Source organism: Rhea americana, unplaced genomic scaffold, assembly GCF_003343005.1.
Source record: "Rhea americana isolate MKP2758 unplaced genomic scaffold, rheAme1 scaffold_462, whole genome shotgun sequence".
In the NCBI taxonomy this organism is placed as follows: Eukaryota; Metazoa; Chordata; class Aves; order Rheiformes; family Rheidae; genus Rhea; species Rhea americana.
The window spans coordinates 176,225-197,416 of NW_028186604.1; the positions used below are offsets into that span (position 1 = coordinate 176,225).

Below are 21,192 nucleotides of genomic sequence, written 5' to 3' on the forward strand. Positions count from 1 at the left end.
AAAAAACTCTTTTAAAACACTTTGTTAGCATGACATAGTATCTATATTTAGTCCCATACTGTTTTTTAAAAAACACAGAACAAATCCTCTAAATTCGTGACCAAAGTCTGTAAAGAAGTGTCTCAGGAAAGAATTGAGAGGGTCAGAGCAGGTAAAACACTCAAGCGACGCATTCAGTCGGACACTGCAGCAAAAGGGACTATTCTCACACTTATGTGCAAAGGAAGGAGTAAGGGGAAAAACAGGCAAACAACTTCAGCAGTTAATAATGTAATACTCAGTGGAATTATCATATGCACCCTTCAATGCTGAAAGGCTCTTGAAAAACTGAAGATGATCGGTCAGAGCTATAAAAATTATTCAAGGGCTAGCAAATGCCTCACAGCAAGAGACTTAACTTAATCTATTTAAATTATCAAAAAGAGAGGTTACCATGATGGGTCAATTACGAAAAGGAGAAGTGATGATTCCAGAGGTGCTGTGATTAGAGTAATGGAGAAAAAATACCAAATACTAAAGAACTATTAAACCTAGGGGAAAAAAGTCATAAGAAAAGACAGCAGTTGAGAATTAAAGCCAGAGGGGAAAAAAAAAAACCCACCAGCTGCAAACAAGGAGTGCATTTTAATAGTGAGGACGACTAATCATCAGTGAGAAGTATTAACTGAAGAGATATCCCTTTTCTGAACCACGATGAAGTACTCCTTTGGAATACGCATCAAGCGCTAACTCATCTTCATTAATGTTTCTACCACAGCATTTTGTTAATATGCAAGGAAAAAAAAAATCAGGACCTGATAAAGCTTGATGCTAACACAGATTTTGGTATAATATGAAAACCAATTTATTAAATGCCATTTAAAAAGTTGAGCTTTTCTTATGTACAAACCAGCATGTCAGCCCATGCTGGAAATTCTCATTAGTCTTTCACACTTGAAGAGAAAGGAGGTAAAACTAGTTTCTCTTAAGTGTATCATCCCTAAGGGATAACACAGGTAACAGACTTTAAACCAGGATGATCACACAGTTAAAAATGAAACAGCACAATTCCTAAAGAAAAGCCAAAGCTTTTCCTGAACTCTTCATTTGACTTAGTGCTCTTACTGTGTTTACTGTAATAAGTAAATTAATCAAAATTCAAAATAGAACATTTCATCTGAGCTCAAAGAGCCAAAAATTCACTGCTCAAGCAGCAGGGGGAAAGGCTATTTTTCATTTTAATAAAATCTTTTAAGAATAGTTTTTTTTTTTACTTCTTTTTAAACATATCACAAAATGTTGATAACTCTAAAGATAACATGGTAAGCAAGTGCTGTCATTGAGTCACCACTGCTGTAGACTTTTGCTACAGCAGCCGCTTTTTCTTTTAAAGCAACAATACTCCACGACTTCAACCAAACTTCCACTAATATTCTTCCCATATTCTCAGTCTTCAAAGCTGTGTAAAGTCCACCTTCAACAGGCAAGCGAGTTGAAGTTTAGGCAGCGTATGAATTTCAAGCCGATGAGGTCCTGCTCATGAAATTACTCCACAGATACGTCCTCCTTTCTGTCCTGGAGCCAGCACAGGCTTCACGCAACAGCATCACCCAAAATGTTCTGGGTATAATGCCAAGGAATTCTCTCGGATTTTATTTTCTCTCGTTCAAATACAACGGTTCTTTTAGTTATTTCTGCAGTGCAGAATATCCAGGGAAAAGCAAGGAAGTTAGCAGCCAGCTCCTGAGCTCCAGCATTAAGCCCAAATCTTAAAAACGTGAGGAGGCTTATTCACTCTCTAAAGCGGGGAAAGCTGCCTTATTTGTGAAACACAGTTTACTCATCCTAAGCAAATATTGTAAGGTTGAAGCTCACATAAAATTAAAATCCTAAAATCTTTGGAAAAAAAAAAGATAGGTTAGAAACACTACACTAGGAAGCTACAAGATAATCACCAAGTGCAAAGATGTTGCTGCTGTATGCTGCTCGATAGTTTGAATTTGCGTTCTGTTTGTTTTGAATTTGGGTTTTGTTTGTTTAAGCTTAGGCCTGCGATAAAGAAAATAGTACACCTAAAGCTTTTGCTACAAACACAAAGTAGCTAAGGCAAAGGCGCTTCCTATTCTACTAAGCGAAAGGATCTGTTCATTCTTCAGGTACCACACCAGGTATGACTCGAATTCAACGTGATCTCCTTAAGGTCAAAAATAGCTTATTCAAGATTTTTAGTAACAGCCAACCTCACCTGTTTCCTACTGCTTACTTATAATGTAGGAAAAAAATAAAATTAAAAAAAAAGATGTGCTACACAGAGAAAAACTACAGAAAAAGAACCTTAAGAGCAACACACACTCAAGAGGGGAGCAAAATCTGCTTCTGAGCTCTAATTTGGCCCCGCTGCGTGCATGCAATCACAGCACAGACTTCGAACGGGAGCGCCAGCAGCCTCGACTTACGAACGAGCGACGCGCACCAAGATCAGCGCTACCCAGCAATCGGGGCACCCAGCTTAAGAAACCTGGAGAGCAGTTAATGCTACGTGGCACTTGACAACGAGCAACCCCCCTCCTGCCAGCTCGCGCTGTATCTGCGAGACACCAGCGCTCCCTCCCCGCCCAATCCTCCCGCCAGCCTCCAAATTTGACGGTCGGGCTGTCCAATCTTYGACTTTATTTTTAACCTGAACGTCAATTCGAAGTTATTTCGCAAGAGCAGATGAAGAAAGCAGAAGCTCTGTCACGCAGCCACCCTGACACAAGCGCTTTCGTGATGATCTTCGCTTTCCTCCTCTAGACTTTCCTGGGAGACCCACAAGATGGGCTCAGGTGCTTCTTGACAAGTTTCACCGGAATTAGGGCACGAGATACCTTCTCGCCTTTAAAAGAATATTTAATGTGCATTTAACGATCACATAGTAAGCTAAAAAAAAAAAAATCAACAACTTAAAAAGTGTGAAGACTGACAGTAAGAAAAACATAATGGTGCAGGCATACAACTGTGAGCACAAGTTAGCATGTGATAATGCAAGGGTAATATTATTAGAACTATCAAAACATTTGTGAAGAAACAAAAGCAGACAGAAGCTGCATGAGGCGCACTGTTTTATTTTCACAATAGTYATTATACGTCCAAGCTCTGCAGCTCCTTCCAAGAGGGTGTTATTTAAACAAGCAACTAGGTAATTATCTGCTTTGCAATTACAGGCAAGTGTTTCTCCAGCCATTCTGCTCGTATTTCATCAGTAGTTTAAAAAGGAAACAGAAATCAATTTATTTCCTTGCATATTATAATGGGACACCAGCGTTCATTCATACTAACCAACCATTTCAGGAAAACTAGCCTTTAAGGTAAGTCTTGTTGCTACTACGAATCACATCAGTACGAATCAAGGTCAGCATGCTGATTCAGTAGTAAAAATGCTTATTCCCATACTATTTTTTCCCTCTTGTTAAGCCATCCGCTTAAAGAGGGAACTATTTTATTGAGCAATCCTCCCAAAAGGGAAGATAACCCCATCCCTACTCCAGCTTTTTGTACTCCAGAGTGTTATAAATTATGGGGACATGCAGACAAGGATTTCTGAGGTCAGGCTACTATTTCAGGTTACTGTTTTCTTTTCCTTTGCACTCAAGTATTTTAAAACCTATTTCACAGCGCCTTACGTTATCAGCTAAAAGCGCATATTTATCTTAAAAGAAGGAACAGGAAAAAAAGCTTAAGTGCACAGAACAAACTAACGAAATAGCGTTTGCTGTACAGGTGGGAGAGATGTTTACAGCGCATCCCCCCTTCACATCACAGGTAACACCGGAACTGCAGAATTCAACGCAGCGCTTTTTTGTTTGACAAATACCTTAAGTTCTTAAAGAAAACAGGTTAATTAGAAAGATACAGCTACAAAATATGGACTAGCAGTCTTATTTCTAGGTCCATTTCCCACAAATTAGTAATGGTGATGGTACATAATAGCAAGTGCTGATAGAACAGTTCTCCCGTGGCTCACACGGTCTTGAAGGTTAATGTTTTATACTCGATTTCCTTTTCTATGAGATTTTTTTGCATTTCCTTGAGTTCAAACAGGAAAATTATGTACTGCTTTTTAGTTCCGCACCTAGCATGCCTTTGTTCTGCCGTAACGGTATTTAGCTTATGTCAAGGCAGACAACCCCACCACTGCATTTTCCAGTTCTTTAATCATTAATATCCAAATCTTATTTTCAAAAATTACTTCCTGTAAATTAATACTAAAGTATTTCCAAGCTGTATCTTTGGCAACCCCCAAATATTGAGACTCCTAAACCAAACTACTCAATACAGCTGACAACATAATACTGACTCCAAACCACAGCCAGTYGCATCAATTTTCCTTCAGTTCTGTACACAAAAAGCACAGTAATTTTAAGCCCTGAAGTACGCACCCACCATCCATCGTGTCACTGAAGAACACATTTTAATCTTGCCTTTAATCTTGGTTTTAGTGCAATTGAACAAAGTGAATTGAGYTTTCTAAAACAGGGAAGAGCCACAAGCCAGCTTTACAGAAAGCAAAGTAGGTAGAAAGCATAAGCAAGCGCGCATGGGTGCCTTCTGTTCCTAACAGGAGCAAAACTGTTTACATAAYATCTAGCATATGATTTTGGCTGCATGCTGATAAGACTACAGTTGACTTCCTCAATTTTTATTTAGCATAGATGAGCCATTAGATCTGTCACCAGCATATACACAATTCTACTGCTTTTCCCTAAAGCAAAACCCATGCAGGGTAYAATAAGTCTTGTTATGACTCACATTTCTCACCTCAGTAATAAATTGATAATCAAGCTAGAGACTGCAAATGTCCACAAACATCAACAAAAGCAAACTAAACTGCCACAAAGCTTGCAGTCAAGCCATTTAGGCTGACCACACATGCTCACTTAGGGCTTCTTCTTTTGCTTGCCRTACATCTTTTTAAATCAAAATGAAATACAGATCCGCATTTCCTCTTGAGCTACCACACACTACTCCCAACAGAAACAAAGGATAATTCTGCTTTCGTAAACACTTAAATAGAAAACTGGTTTTTGAACCAGGTCATGGAAATTTCACAAGTAATTTCCATGTTAYGGAAGCCAAATAGGTTACAACAAGTATTGCATCAGTCTGACAAAGTAGGTTTTGGCGCTATCTTAGATAGCCCTTCATCTCCTCACCAAACAAGCCCCCCCAAAACCAGTTCATCTCTAGCACTGCCTGAAATCCACATACAATTGCTGAGTTCTACCAAACTTCACTTGTGAAGTTTAAATAGAGTCTTTAATGGGCTCATCTCCATATAAACACAGATTTGATTTCCAAAAACCAGYTTGTTTGCTATCCATGAAGCAAAGCTGGGATTACATACCTCCAAGTGTTCCCTCCACAGCACCTTCTTAAAGGGGAAAAAATATATATTTTTTTTTCCAGAAAAAGCTTTTAAACAGTTTGTGACAAGAAAAATATATTGCTATTATAGGGCTGAAGGCCAAATAAAATTCTTCACTTACATAAGAAGCCTTTCTGCCTTAGGAGGTGAGAAATGTTCATTTCAAAACAAATTTTGACAGGCATTATTGATCCTACTGATGTAGGATCAAAGTATAGGCTCTTTAGAGATTTCATCTTACAGAGGAGACACTTCTGTTAGCATGTTGGTTCAATCAGACATTCAGGCTGCAAGAGGCTATTTGCCCGCGCTTGCAGAGTCACACYGCTACGGCACCTTCTCATTTCTTTGACCCCTTTACAAGACCGTCTCAAGATGGAAACCCAGCACTGACTTCAACAAAAATAATACGTGAGCTTTCACTGCGTCAAATGCCTCCAGTCCTTCCAGGAGAGCAAAGCAGACCATTTAAGAGAGGAAYCTGGTAGCAGAAGAGACACAAAGGTGTGGAGCTCAAAAATCCTAACAGGCAGAAGGAACATGCAAGTGAGCAGGAGCACAGACGAAAAAGATGACGACRAAAATAGAAGGGATTGCTCTACCGACATTGATTTTTTGGAATTYTTTCTTTACTATGAAAATTGTTGCTAATATGTTAAAGTTTCAACCTTAAAGGGTAAAAGTTTTAGCTTTCAACCATATTGGTTAGCTAGGTTACCGATACATCAGGTTACTTTGGGGAAGTTTACCGGAATAGCGCTAATCTGCAGCTTTGTAGCTGGACACCCCTGCAATTCATCATCCTCATCCACAAGAGCTGGCTGGCAAGATACAATAAGAAYAATCTCAAATTTTTCAAATGATACAAGTATCATTACTGCTACCCACACCTAAAGCTTAGAAACATATTAAAGGAAAGCACTACCTACTGAATCATTCTGTTTTTGAATATATGCTTAAACAATTGAAACATCTCAAAGAGTTGCATCTCAGCGAAAATAACTTAAAATGGAAGAATCATAAATAATACATGTATTATTCATTATTAGTTTTTGTTTTATATGCATTAGGTTAAATATTCTATCATTTGAACTATAAACTCAATAGATCTATACTAATCCATACTATAGTCTATACTACTAGTGCATTCTAATTAGTGTTCCCATTAAAAAGATATGCAATTATTAAAAAGTCAAAGCTATAACATGTCAGAAGTAGTTTACATAATTTTGTAAAAATAGGTACTAAGTCTTAAAACAAGCAAACAAACAAAACACAGGCAATTTATTTTCTCAATATTTATGTTGAGTAAGTTCTAATTAACAAGCTCTCACCACGTTCTTTGGTAAATTATCTTGAGTGTCTTTGAACACCCCTCTTCTGGGGGTGTTTTTGTTTTTGTTTTGTTCTCAAAAGGCCTGAATAAACTGATTTGCATTAATTGGACAAACAAAATGCCAGTTAGAGCCTGCTGGGGATAGAGCCGAACTGAAATTTTGTTTTTGCCAACCTGAACTGCATGGCAATGACTAAGTCCTGTCATTCAGGACAGGAAAGCTGCTAAGAAGCCCAGCAAATATTTTACATAGAAAAGAAAAAAAAAAAAAAAAAAAAAAAAAAAAAAAAAAAAAAAAAAAAAAAAAAAAAAAAAAAAAAAAAAAAGGCAAAATAATCTGGGATCTGAAGATACGAGCATATGCTTGGTTAGCATGCAGACACGAACAAAGCCATAGAAAGGAACCGTTCCAGAGAAAAGCTCTTGCATTAGCAGTAAACAAGTGAAATAAAAAAGCCTTTCCAGCAAAGKTATTCTACTAGAATTAACAAGGAGCTGTTATTAGGAACAGGGGGGAATAAAAGRTCTGGTCTATAAAGGCAAGTAATGGTGGGGGGGACGAAGACAAACCTGTGAAATCTGAACACAAAACAGGCTGCTTATTTCTAAGAGATAAAGCTATATACTAGAACAYGGTAATCCCAAACCATGCGTTCAGTAACTATGATAGTGATCTCAAACACACTACTAATATATTTAACTAAAAAAGGCCACCAGATTTTTTAAACAGAACACGGTATTACAAAAAGTGGGTTCATTTTTTTTCCCCCAACAGCCATCTAAGGCACAAACTTCCCCTATTACTGTGAAACAACAGTTTTATCCCCAAAAGAGCAGCAGCTTCTTCTGCCTTTAGTAAATTTACATATGAAAGAGCACTAAGTGGAAGCCAGGAAACCTGTAAATTACAGGAAACCTGTAAATYTCATCTTCAGAGCTGCCCTTGTTTCTAATAATCTAAATGAGAAAAACAACATAACACCCTACTGGCACGTGCTTGCCCGATGTAATAAAATTCCACTCGCTGCTACAGTTGAGTCCGAAAGAGCGTATCCGAAAGAGCAGTGTATCAGGGAGGGAGAGGATCAGCCCTTCCCTCCAAGCCAGCATTAAATTCCCGGTCACAAGTGTTTATTTCTGAAATAACAGGGCCTAAATTAGCGTGAATGATCACGGCCTCCTAAATTGCTTTACAATTCATATTACTCATAAGTAGAGGGGGGRAAAAAAGAATCCCTAAGCTAAGCCCTTGCAATTAGCAGCACAGACCAGAGACGGATGGTAGAGCAGAAGAAACACTACAAAAGACACTGCTCTATTCTAATTACTGCCTTATTATTACTATCACTGCTTGTTTGCACCCAACAAGAACTTGCTGAACTTATTGCCTCCTACACGTTCCCTCACCAAAGGTTCCTTTATAAACAGGGTAAGGAGTCCTGGCATWGTGGTTGCTGGTGTTTAACGGGCTATTTTTTAAACGCCTTGTATTAAAGATTGGGTTGCCACGCACTGGAAATAGGATTGACCAAAGGTGTCCACTCAGTTCTGCCAGGAAGAAGTGCCACGTACCGTCAAACCGATCCACTGCCATGGGGAAAACCAGCCAAGATGCTTAGCTCTGCGATTCGTAGGCAAGTAATGCAACGAAGAGGGRTAAAGGAACCGTCTCTTCCTTCCCTCTCTTTCCTCCTCCCCTCTTCATCGGGTGGAGGAGTCAACAGATGATCCCCCAGGGAAGGGGGTCATAGACTGCAGATCAAAGCAGCTTGGCCCTTGTGCCCAAGGACTTCAAGAACCAGACCTGCACTTGGGTTCCCAGCCTGGGCTCCGGAAACAGCCTCCCCACGCTGCACCGTCAGCCACTTCTCAGGAGGCTTAGCAAAGGGTGAAGAGTAAGGATAGGATGACTGACTTCACCTTTCCRTATCGGAAACGGCGCTAGCTCCCCRCRAACTCGGAAGAGGCGCTACTAGTCGAGCCTGCTAGGCGGCTGCCCGGCTTGCAGGGGGAACACTGGGACGGGCGCAAAGCGGCACATGGCTCTTCTTATTTATCTTCTGGCGGTTGCTCAGCCAGAGCCACGAGACTGCAGTCCCCCCCGAACCGAAAGCGTCACCTTAACTGATTGCACACTTTAAAAAGAAAACAAATAAAAAACAGAAAAACTTGAAAGCAGACTAAAGTGCAGACTTTTAAAGCAGCATTAATTGCCCAAGCAAGTGCATTCAAATTCTTTTAGTCAAATTACTTTTATTCAAAGTAACTAACACTGCTGAACAATTTTTTCCAGTATCCTCTAGCACGGTTATTAAGCAACCRGAGGGGGTGATGACATTCTTGGACATTTAAACCGGTATTTCCTATGCAAAGAGAAAGYYAGAYCATTTTCAAAAATCCATGCTTTAAKTTCATTAAAAACTTAYTTGTATTGTTAGCAATATGKTTGATATATGTATTTACAATAGCTATTTTCAAAATGTGATTTATGTTTTCTTCTCCATTACTCATGTTCTTCTGCTTGACGATAATGTCAAAATGAAAGTTATATTGCAGAGTSAAGGACTGCTTTCTCAACAAAAGTTTACAAAGTATTAAATAGGACAGCTAAAAAAAATAAATCAGAATAATAAGATTTTTCTTTTCCAACAGAAAAATTTAAGCCTATAGCACCTAGAGRCATTAAAATAATAATTTGCCTATGATTTTTTTCCTCCAACTTTGTTTTGTTTTCAAAGAATAATGTCTACTACAACTCAGTACCAAGTATTTTGATATGAGAACTGTAGCACTTGAGAATAGGCTCATCTTAGCTATATTTTCGAAACTATGCACATGACAAGCTAAAAAAAATTCTTTTCTTCCTTAGGTGAAGTACAAAATCTAGTACTTCAAAATCTAGTAATATAAAAATCAAAACCTATTTTTCACTTATTTCTGTCTAGTCAACAGCCTAAACAACTAAACATTATGCACAGCTAGCTATGTATTACTTATATATGTATCATTATATTTTCTCTAAATCTCAGCTTGCTCAGTTCTGTTTTTCTGTGTAACAGCAAGGACAACTCCAGGCTGGCAACAAGCACAACTAACAAAAGCTATTCATAAATCGAGCGTTAGCCTGGGGGTGGGGAAGAAGCATCACGCAGAGAAATAAAAGTCATTCCATTTATTTAGGTCTTACCCTACCTAGGATTCTTCAAATTCAGCGCGAGCATCTTGGATTTCAGATCCTCTCTTTGTAAGGTATCAACGACAGCAGACTGGCAGCTCTTCTGCCTCCGAGCCATCGCCAGCGCATCTTTAAGTAAACATGCTTGCGGCAGCCAGGCGAAGCGGCGAGCTCTGCGCCGCCGGCTGTACCAGCGCGCAGGCTGGTTTGATTGTAGGGGCACAGCTGAGCCGGCCGCGCCGGCACAGGGCTCCTTACGCCACGCGGCTCCAAAGCGAGAGGTGCCCTCGGTACTGCAGGGAAGAGCACTATACAGCGTAAAATGCCTGGCTCAAATCAATTTGTACACGCTGCCAGATTAAATAATAATAATTAAATATTACTCAGAAGCGGTAGGATTTCCCGACAATGCTACAGCTACTCTTAGCTTACACCTCTCCCTACAGTAATTCACTTCTCCACTAATATTTAAAGGTGCAAAAAAAAAAAAAAAAAAATCAGGACTGAAGTACAACTCCCTTTTACTATTTCAGACTATTATCTTTGACAAGCCCAGTAAAAAAGCAGGGGTCACCGTAGCCCTTTGAGCATCCTCCTGTGCCTCTAAAAGAGTTTTCCGGTCTTATGTAAAATACACGCGCACACATATACACATGCATTCCTGCAGCCCATCTGGATATTAGCAGCCCTTGGTACAAGAGCACATCCTGCATGTTTGAAAGTAACTGTACAGTCACAGTGCCAACGTCACACCTGTCACCAAGCTCGAGGAGTTGCAGAATTCAAAAAAGTAAATGTACAGCTCTGACAAGTTATATAGAGCCAAAAAATGCAACTTRACTAGGAAAGCTCCCTTTCAGACTAAGGTTCGGGGCCTTTCACGGCACCTATATGTTATCAGGGGAAGTATTTGTGCAATGCTTCCAGCTTAGAGGACTAAACAGAAGATGTAGCACGGGGATCAGCGAGTACCGACTCTGCCCCAGGAGACGGTTTCGTCCTCCCGGCCCGTAAAGGGAGGCCGACGACACAACACCAAGAGCAGTGTTTCCGTCACGCAGGTATTACAGACCTTGGAAAAAAAAGTGACCCTTTAGCAACACTGGAGAGCAAACAGTTCAGCCAGATGGCAGCCCAGGTTTCTAAAGCTTCTGTTGTTATTTCCTCGCTTTTAAAAATTGCTGCGTATCGGAGTTTGATCTTCCAGCACTTYGAAGAGTTATTCCTGCATCCACAGCAATACGCCTTTGAGATTTCTCCCAGGTGGTTTTTTGAAGAGTTATAATGAAGCAAGAGAAAGCTCTAAAACTAGGTTCACTGCACTTCCAGTCTGTTTTAATCACTGGGACCTAGAGTCTTTCCAAAATGACTGCATGAAGTTTGCCTTATACAGGCCATCGTTTGCTAGCACAAGCTCTTCCAAAACCCTCTGCGTGGGACACGAGATGTGGCGTGACACGTCCGCAGAATCCTTGCTATCACAACTACACAACCTGCGTGCAAGCTCTCTGCTGCTGTTACCAACTTCATTCGCTAAAAAAAAGTTTGCTAGGATACCAAAGGCTCAGAGCCACGCTCCAACAAGCCTCCACGCTCAAACAGCAGCAGGGATTACAGAATCACAGTGCTACATCTTCAGAATCAGCTTCAACGGAGATAGATTATTTTTTTTCCCCTCTCTCACTGGGTTTCCCATCCGTAAAGCAGAGCAAAAGAGATTATAGCATCACTAATAGACAAGTAACAGAGCAAAGGGAGTTTCAGGTATTAATCTATCACCAGCAAAAACTCCCGCCAAGGAGATCAGAGCAAYGTAATGCAACATTTCTCTGTTGCGATTTCTCTGGAAAAGCTTCACTACAAATGTGGCTGAAAGTYATGGTAAATGGGAAAGCCAGCACAGATCTGCCGGGGCTCAGTCTCAAGTGTGACTAATGTAAAATTTAAATAGAAGTAGTGGAGGCAAACACTTCATCCATCAACAACGGGCTACAGCAGCTCCAGTACAGCCTACCTATAAAGCATGCTCTTGATGAACTCCTCTTCAAGAGTCAGTCACCACCTGCACTTTCTAAGGCCAGCATCTGTTACGTGGACCAGTCATGCAGCAGCTATGTAAATTATCTGTCACCTTGCACGTTCACAGCTGCACTTCTCGTAGCAGTAACTGTCCTGCTCATCTGTCACAAAACACAATTGTCAGCCAGAGCTTTTAAAAACACTTCTCATTTGCAGTCAGCATGTCTGTACCCTTTATTACTACCAGAAAAGTGGGCAATGACGCTTCTTCGCATCCCAAAACGCACGTGTCGGGTTTATTAGGCGGTCTCCTAGGCAATAGGAAAATTATGGGAACGGTTCTGTCTGCTTTTAAAATGGTGTGTTTTGGGTTTTCTCCAAACCCCGTCTTAATATGAGCAGACATTTCTGATGTATTACTTAGTTTTGTATAATGTTCCCATTCTCTCCAATAACTATGACATTATCCGGTCCGCACAAAACCAAAAGGTCGTCCTCTTATTCAGTCCACACACACATTACCCATTCTCCACTCAGGAATGCTCAAAAGAGAGTTTCCTAGCTTCTGTTTTCCTTAAGGCAAGACAACTTGTATTATTCTTTCAGAGCTCCTTCCTAAATTGCTTTTGCTGTCTTTCCAGGTGAAAGGAAGGAGCTTCATGACATCTGTTCCTGGCATATTAAGGCAAAAGTTTCCATCTCATAGTTTTAAGGAAAGCTTTTTGAGATGAGATCTTCTATGGAATTGAAAGTTGAAAGAATTGTCCCTAATTATCTGCCCTGCCATTTGCTATCTATCAGTAACTTTCTGGTTGCTATTGCATGCTGAATATAGAGGCACGAAAATCAAGAACCCTCATGACCGCTGTTTTGGAAACTAGATCTTGTTTTGGAAACTAGATCTTGTGTGAAATATTGGTGCTCATCTCTAAGGGAGTCAAGAAATTCATCTTCTGTCATAACTTGACAACTGCTTTGGAAGGTGCATTGCGTATGCAAAAGCAACACAGGCAAACATCCCTTTCAATCACAAGCAGGTTAAGACGAGGCAACACGTCAGACTTCTTAAAACACCATCCCAAATGCCTATTATTTTCACATTTCACATCTTATTCTACAAAAGCTCTTCGAGAGTATTGTTACTCCTCTTTTCTCCCTGTGACAGACTAACAGAACTACTATGAATAAAAGAACATTAGGGCAAATTCCTGCAAGATAAAAGGCTTGAGGTGTCAAGGGGAGCCCTGATAACTTCCATAGCTAGCAAGCAAGCAAATTTTTTTTTCCCTCATGTACACCTTCAACACAACAAAGAATGGATCACATCACAAATACCTTGAGCGCTAATTTTTTCCCCTTCCATGTTTCCTGAACACCAACAGCCTCTTTGGAAGCGGTGCATGTTTTGGACCCTGCACACAGAAACGCCAGAGGAGAGGGGCTGCAGGAACAACCTGCCCTCTCCTACTACAGGAGAAAAGACAAACTGCTTTAGCTGTTCACAGAGAGCAACGGAGGGAGGCAGCCCCGGTGCGAGCTGTCTAACTGCTYCTGTGGCATCCAAGGAAAGACAGGGAGGTGGCACTGCGAAGAGCCTGCCCTTGTCCTTCCCCTCTGGCACAAGAGAGAAATCCTGGGGCTTCAAGAGGCTGTCAAGCTCTAAGTTGCTAATCCTCATCACATATATCACAGCRATTTCCTGAGGCCTCAGAACAATACATACTACTGTGTAGGTAACAATCACATACATCCACTTAAATACTAGTATTGTCATTCAACTTTACTCCTGCAGTATGGTGATTTAAGAAAGAGCACACACATACACACACACACACACACACACAATCACTGCATGTATTACATCTAAAGGAACATCCTTTGAAACCTCACAAACTTCAAGCTGTGTCATTTCTATCCCTTCCCTCCCTTATTCAGTAATCCACTTGATCTGTCAAGGAAACAAGCTAAATCAGCTTGACACAATTTCTCCCTGACAAATTCATGCTGGTTGGCTGTTTTCCGTTAGTTTCTGTGTGTTTATAAACTGTATTGTGATTTTTACCATTAACTGCGTAGCCCCAGCTAACTCATGCCACAAGTAGAAAGAAGCCCAACCTGAGCCAGAGCAAGGCTGGAGTGAGTCAAAYGGAGCAAGCTCAGGTCAGAAAAGGGCACAGTCGCATCCACAGCAACGCTGAACYGAAGCTAATAAGCTTTGCCAGTTCTTACATGTCCTTGGAACTGGAAGAACAGGATGCACACAGCGCCGATGGAGTATTTTGCTACACGAGTATCAGAGCAGCAGATCACRATGCTAACCAGGCAGCCGGCACAGACCCACAAAACAACCTGCACGTGCTTGAAACTTACTCTCGTACCAAGTCAGGGAAGAGACTGAGCAGAGAGGACATCAGCCTTCAACTGCTTTTTTGTTCTCCATAAAGTAGAGTATATAGAAATTAATCTGAACTTAAAAGGTTGCAGAGAGCAGGGTATTTTTCTGACATAAGGGAAAAAAGCATATTGCTTTCACCTCCACTTGTCCAGATTTTTTTTCTCCCTTCCCTAAACRAATAAGATATTGTAGACCAAGTCACTAAAGAAGTAGAAAAGAGCTAGAAAAAAAGGACCTATCTTATTTTTGCAAGATTTCATACGGAATTATTTATTTTTTTTATAAATAACAAGTGATGCACATCTTCAAATTTTGAAGCTTTTATTTTTATACCAAACAAGATAAAGACGGTTATAATACATGAAAAATTAGAGATCCCCTGTAAGAAAGGGAACATCTTACAAGAACAGCTGTTAAGTTCTGCATGCCTGAAGGAGCTATGCCAACCGGCATTTCCTGGGACTAATGAGTCTTTTTCCACTAGGTCACCTTTTCACTATGTGTCCCTCACATATGGTAGTACAAAACCAAAGAAACAGGTTTTTTGTGTTCGTTTTTGGCTCCAGAAGGCTCTATACATTAAATAGTGCACTAGTGAAGCTTGGATATTACTGTAAAGTAGCCATACCATACAGTAACATCCGTGCACGCAGAGTAAGCTAATAAACATTACAAATCCTCCGAGGTAACTAGAAGGGTTTAATTGACAAACTCTGCTGTTCTTGTGKAAGTTCACTTCTTTGTCTAAGAGCACTTAAATCTGCCTACCTCTTTTCTTTATGTTTTTCCTCTCTCTACTCCCTTTCTCCCCCCCTCCCCACATTCATTAAATATTACTTGGCATRTTCAGTTTGCCTAAGCAAAATAAAGTATTACTGAATTTGATATTTGCACGGGCTTTTTTGACTAGTTAAGAAGAAATCCATTGGGTCATAAATCCATTTAATCCTCTTCAGTATTACAAAAAGTGTAAAATTAAACTAGCTAGAATATTCAGCTTTCAAAAGGAAGCCATTATGGAGGCCCTCATATTTGTAGCAGGACTATATAGCTAACAGGAAACATGCTCACAGCAAGTAGCCTACTCGTATATCACTTAACACCAAAAAACAAGAATACAACACCGAAACACAAGTCACTCAGGACAAAGAGAGAGATAACAGTCTTCAAGTTAATACAGAATGGACTGTCCGCTGAAAAGCAGGAGCAGTTCCCTCTCAAAGCAAAAATRGGAGGCTTAAAAAGTTGAAAAAATAAACAACTTATTCTTACTTAAAAACTCATTCTTACTTAAAAAAAAAAAACAAACTCTATTAATTAATACTTCCAAGTCTAACTCAGTTTAACTTGGAGCACGTATCACACTGCACTCAAATTTCTGTGATCACCCAGCTAGGCATTGCTACAGCATCTGCACAAATAAACCAAAACCTTAACGTTACTTGGGTAGAGCAATTTTAAATTGATRGTGTCCAAACTACGCCTGTATTAACCTCGTTTCCATGACAGGCATATGAACTGCTTCACAGTTCATATTCACACAGAAYCAATTGAACAGTGTGGCAATTACAAATTAAAAGGCAATTTTTGCAAAAGCTCTTTAGCATGCCAGGCACTAACCTCTACAGCATTCCTGGGATCAGGACAAACAGCTTCTGGAGAGCAGGGCCCATTCCTTTCCGAGGATTCTCTTCAGGACCAAAGCTGTTCTCTCACTAGATAACATAAAATGAAAAGAGTTAGAATATAGAAGTGACAATAAAATCATAGAGCTTTGCTCTTTTGTAATAGAAAAGCAGTTATTCTTAGGCCAACTGGGTTTCACAAACCTAAAAGATCTTGGAAATAGCTCCTGGAAAAAGAGCTGTAACAAACAAGAGAGATACAAGTCATTAAGCTTCAACAAACACCATCTCAGCAGTTCGAYGGGACTCACTGGAAGCAAACAAACTGCTGAAAGAGTCGCTACGCAGCGCAAGCCCCGTAACTAATGCACCGAGAGCGTGCGATCAGCCAGAGCATCCCTCCGAGAGGGCAAGCGATTTCTCACCGTTGYGGGAGGGGAACAGGAACCAAGCCGGGGTGATCCAATCTCACCTGAGCCACTACGACACTCCTGAAAGCACCTAATTTCCCCACCCCGTTTTCCTGAGCTACGCAAGGCCGTATCAGGTCTCCTTCGGTTTTACAAGCGAACGCGCGCGAGCCAAGAAGTTCAGCGCCGTGAGCGCGGCGGCCATCTCCAGCTACCCCCGAGGCAGCGGCAGCCCCGGGCAGCGGCCGCGGCGCTGCGTGCTGCCGCACCTGGCAACGGGCGRCGTACCGGAGCGAAACGCTGCGCCTTGCTTCGTTAGCCACGCAACGGCACGCCGCTTTCCCCCCCCCCTGGTCCCCCATCTGTCTCGCTCTGCGCTAGTTCAGGTGTTCCTACAGCATCGTGCGTTACGCAGTACCGACACATCCTCAGCCAACTGGGAATATCTTATACTACAGTTCACAACGTTTGTTTTATTATTATCTTATGCAGTAAAAGGAGCAGGGAAGAGTTCAGGTAAAAAATCCACATGAATCCAGAAGGGGGGAAAAAAAAGAAAGAAAGAAAGAAAGAAAGAAAGAAAGAAAAGGAACCACGCTATTTCCACACTATTTCAAAAGGCTTTGTGAGAAAGACGGCTTTAATATAACAACATGCTCAGAGAGATGTTGCAGGAGTTAGTATGTACAAAACATTTTGTTATAACCTTGCTGTACGCACTGAAAACTAAAGCAACTTGCTGGCATGCGCAAGACTTCAGCATTAATAGCTAAACAAGTATGTTCTCTTCTAACGTCGGTCTCCGTGACCGTAACACCCTCTGCTACTCATCGGCGAGYGAGGGGAAGTCAGCTGAGAAACCGTGCCATTCCGGCCTCACTCTTGGGAGGTTTTAACTGCRTACTGTATTTATTTCGGAGTAAGGCTTGGAGCCTGTGCTCGTCGAGTAAGCTCTGCTTTTGGAAAGGTCACTCCTAGTTTAGTCTAGGAACATGAGAAAAGCTGACAGATCAGGCGTTTGAGCAAGCTAGAAGAAGATAGCGACACCCAGCCTGTAAGCAGGAATACAGGAGTAAACGAGCTAATGAGCTTCGGTCGCAGAGGGAGCCATTTCACGCGCCTCGTRTGTGCACCCAACTAACATTATCAGTAGCTTTTTTTCTCCATCAGCTCAGCTTCATCTCTCCTAYCCGCAGGCCACGTGGCATCGACTTCCGATTATCTTCTCGGGAGAAGAGCTTCAGYGACCTGCCCGTATTTTGATGGGGGTATTTTGCACCGTAAGCTGTGACTGTACTGAATCTCYCCTGCTGCTCACGCAGGATTCAGCTCACCCACGGAGAACCTTGCGGCCTTCCAAACAACCCGTTCCAGCAATGCTCAAGCCTCCCAGACACCAGGGAGGGAAGACGTGAAGCAGATGCCATCCTTTCAACCCTGCTGTAATTTCCTTTTTCTTAAAACCAAAAGACCTCCCAGGATTCAAGTCTTAGGTGTGTTAGCGTGTCCGCATCTGTAGCTTCTGTGGGTGGCTACGACCTCTTCTGTGCCAATGCAAAAGTCTGGGCTCACGCCACGCTACTTGTGAGCAAGCCAGCGTCGCAAAGTGGAACTGTTTCCACAAAACCGCTCTGAAGCCTCCTTGCCTCGCTGGATACAACAGCCTTTTGAGGCCTTCAACACAGCGCTGCTTCTACTGCCTTCCCTCCCCACGCTCTCAGGTCATCGGTGCATACGTTAGCACGCTGCTGGCACTTCACGCTGCTTGAGGCGGCCCAGGGAGGTCACAAAACTCCTTCCAGCTCCTGTCACTTCACCATTCACATATGGAAAAGATGTTAGACCCCTCCCAATTCTCCAAAGAGTGCTGATGAACCCCTTTCCCAGCAGTTACTGCCTCCCTGCACTTCCAAGGAGCTCTACACAAAGCACGTCCTCTCCGGCTCCCGGGCACGGCCCTACGATGAAACGCCATAAACTGGAGACTACCCTTGGCTTGAGCCCTCCAGTCCACCACACAGAGCGTCTCCTAGGAGCTGCCAGACCCGGTTTCCAACCCGACCTCTTGTGTAACAACCATGGGTGTCTCCTCGAGCCACCTAACTGCTAGACCGACTGTCASGAAACGCTTCGGTTGTGCAGAACTTGCACATGACGGAAGTGACAAACKTAATTCTCCTTGGTTCCAACACATTTGCTCTGGACTCCTAATTTCACCTCCCAGAAGGAAGGGAAGATACCATAGACTAGATGACAYAAGCCTCAAATAAGACAGTGGCGAGATGAGAGAACTGGAAATAAAATCTGAGCAAGGGTGCAAGGGAAATCGCCAACTTGATAGGGAAACAAGACAACTGCTTTCTGAGAAATCTCCAGAGGAGATGATTAATCTGGAGTCACTGTATGGATTCCAGAGAAGCTGAAGCGTGCATTATTCAGCCGTAAATGCGCAGGTAGCRCACGGTGCCCTTCCTCATTCCCTCYGCCACACACGCTYTCCTTCACAGGCAAGGCTGCAATCTGAAATGGTAACGGAGTCAAAAACATGTTCACAAGCACTGATGCACACATGGACATAAAAGAGACTCTCCTTTTATGCCAAGTTTCCAGAAGAGGTGTGGACCTCCCTGAAGAAATTCCCATCAAGCCTCTATATTTTCAAAGCTCTTCTTAACCTTTCATGCCAAAGCTTTCAGTTTAGCTGCCTCTGCACCCCTCTGCTCAAACCCTTCTTTTTCCTTTTCCCTCACTTGTATCCCCACTGTGTACCTTACCTTCCCATGAAAACCAAAACTAGGAAGGCTGTAAGGCCACATCAAAGAAAARCAGCCGGCAGAAGATCAGCGTCCCACCTCACCAGTTCCTGTCTGAATAAGGCTAATGCCAAATGATCAGAAGCAGCACATTTAAGACACTGTCAGAATGCATTTACACTGTTTCTGGGAAAAACAGAGAGTCAACAGCCTGTACCAAATATTATGTGCTTGCACAGAGTGTGAAGTTGTGGAAACTGGACTCAAACTGAGAAATGCCACACATAGGATGAGCACTTTTRTTGCTATTGCTCCAGAAGCGAGTAAATATGTGAACTACGAGGCTACACGTACGACAGTTACTGGGACTAGCTTGGCAGTGAGCCTCAATACAAATTTTGAAGTGTCATTTCTGCAGTCTGCAACTATCTCATTTCCCTCTAATATGGACTTCATCACTACAACATCAATCTCTTCTGTTGTCTGCATTTACAGCTAAATCTCATATATGGGCTCAATGTTAGACTAGACTGCAATTAAGCTAAGATTAACTAATACTTGCTATATTTTCAAGGCTCAGTAATGACCAGTTATACCACAAGCACTCAAAACCCACAAACTTCCTCGCACACGTATAAAAGGGCAGTATCAGCATTTTTCCCAGCTAAAACTTTAAAATGCAGTGTTAGAAAGTACAGCCTTCAAGACAACCTGTAAGCCCTTTCATATTCATTATTTACTTGGTCTAACAGAATAACCTAAGTAGGAGATGCAAGAAGAAAGAACCTTGTAAGAGCACTAAGGAAACATACTTCAACCTTATTTTGGAACTAAACCGTCCAGTTTATCTACACTTCCCACAGTACATTTGGGACAGGTTGTCTCTTTAAATATTGATTCCTTYACATTTATCCTACTTCTAGATTACAAGTTCATTAGGGCCGCAATGCCTTGGGAAATGCTTTATCAAAAGTATCTTCCCATCATGAGTTACCCCAACTTGCACTCTCAAAACATCCTGAAGATGTTCCAGGACCTTTCCAATCCAACAGACTAACATGTCAGGCTTTTTTTCTTTCTTTTTTTCTTTTTTTTTTTTTTTTTTTTTGGGGGGGGGGGGAGAAGCATTAAATACAGTAACAAGACTTAAATGCCTTCCATAGTGCCAAAAATAAATCGCTTCTACTTTAATTACATGAACCAATTTACAGTATTGCCCAAGCACGAATTCTCTCTGTTGTCATCGGCAGAATTCCCGTGAGTGGCTACCCAGCCAGTGGTGCACCCCATTTATATTACAACCACAAGAAAATAAAAACGAACAAGGCAGCTCAGAAAGTTTTCAACCTGAAGTATCCAAAAAAACCTGAAGTCCCTTTCCAAAATTTTAACTAAATAAAGTAATACAATAGCTCATTTTTGATCCCACTAGTAACCAACTAGAGAAGTTTGAACACACTTAACACAAGTCAAGCCACGTCAATCTCTCCCTACGCCCTAGTCAAACGCGTGGATGTGCCAGGGTCAGAAGCGTGCCCAATACAGAAAGGAGAAAGAGCAGCTCGTGTATGTCTTCCAGCTGAACTACCGACACTAAAAACACGTTGCAGATTCTGAGGAAATGAAAACCCTTTCTGCTCAAACAGATTGCAAGCAGCTACATGACCAGCTCCATGTCTGCTCTGTCTGTAGACTTCCCCACTGCCCACTGAAAGGGTGCAGAAAGGGAATATAAACCCATGTGGAACCACRCAGCACCTTTCCAGACATAAGGTGAGAATACGTATGGCACCTACACTTTCTGGCTAAGGGCCTTGTCATTCACAGTCCCAGGACCATCCAGCACGGAAGAGGAGGAACAGGAAGGACCTAACCATCCACTCAGCATTACCTGCCTTCTCATAATCACTTCAAAAGCATATAAAGCAGCCATTACCTCATGGAAAAAAAAGAAAGAAAGTAAATGACAAGTAACAAATATTTTAAAATGTTGCCATATTCCCACTTGCTGTGCAAACCAAGCACCTTAATGATTTTTCATTCACCAGACTACATCTGCACCTCTGTACAGGCAGCGTGTGGTTCAGCAGATGTCA

At 41.7% G+C, this 21,192-nt stretch overlaps 1 protein-coding gene across 2 annotated transcripts in view; it reads right to left on the bottom strand.

Annotated features, from left to right (window-relative positions):
* WDFY3 (WD repeat and FYVE domain containing 3) overlaps positions 1–16,018 on the bottom strand; it is a 145,895-nt gene extending 129,877 nt beyond the window's left edge. For both annotated transcript variants that reach the window (XM_085316344.1, XM_085316343.1), the window contains exon 1: positions 15,929–16,018. The gene's annotated coding sequence lies outside the window, so the exon portion shown is untranslated. The remainder of the gene's footprint in view (positions 1–15,928) is intronic.
* Between the last annotated feature and the right edge of the window lie 5,174 nt (positions 16,019–21,192).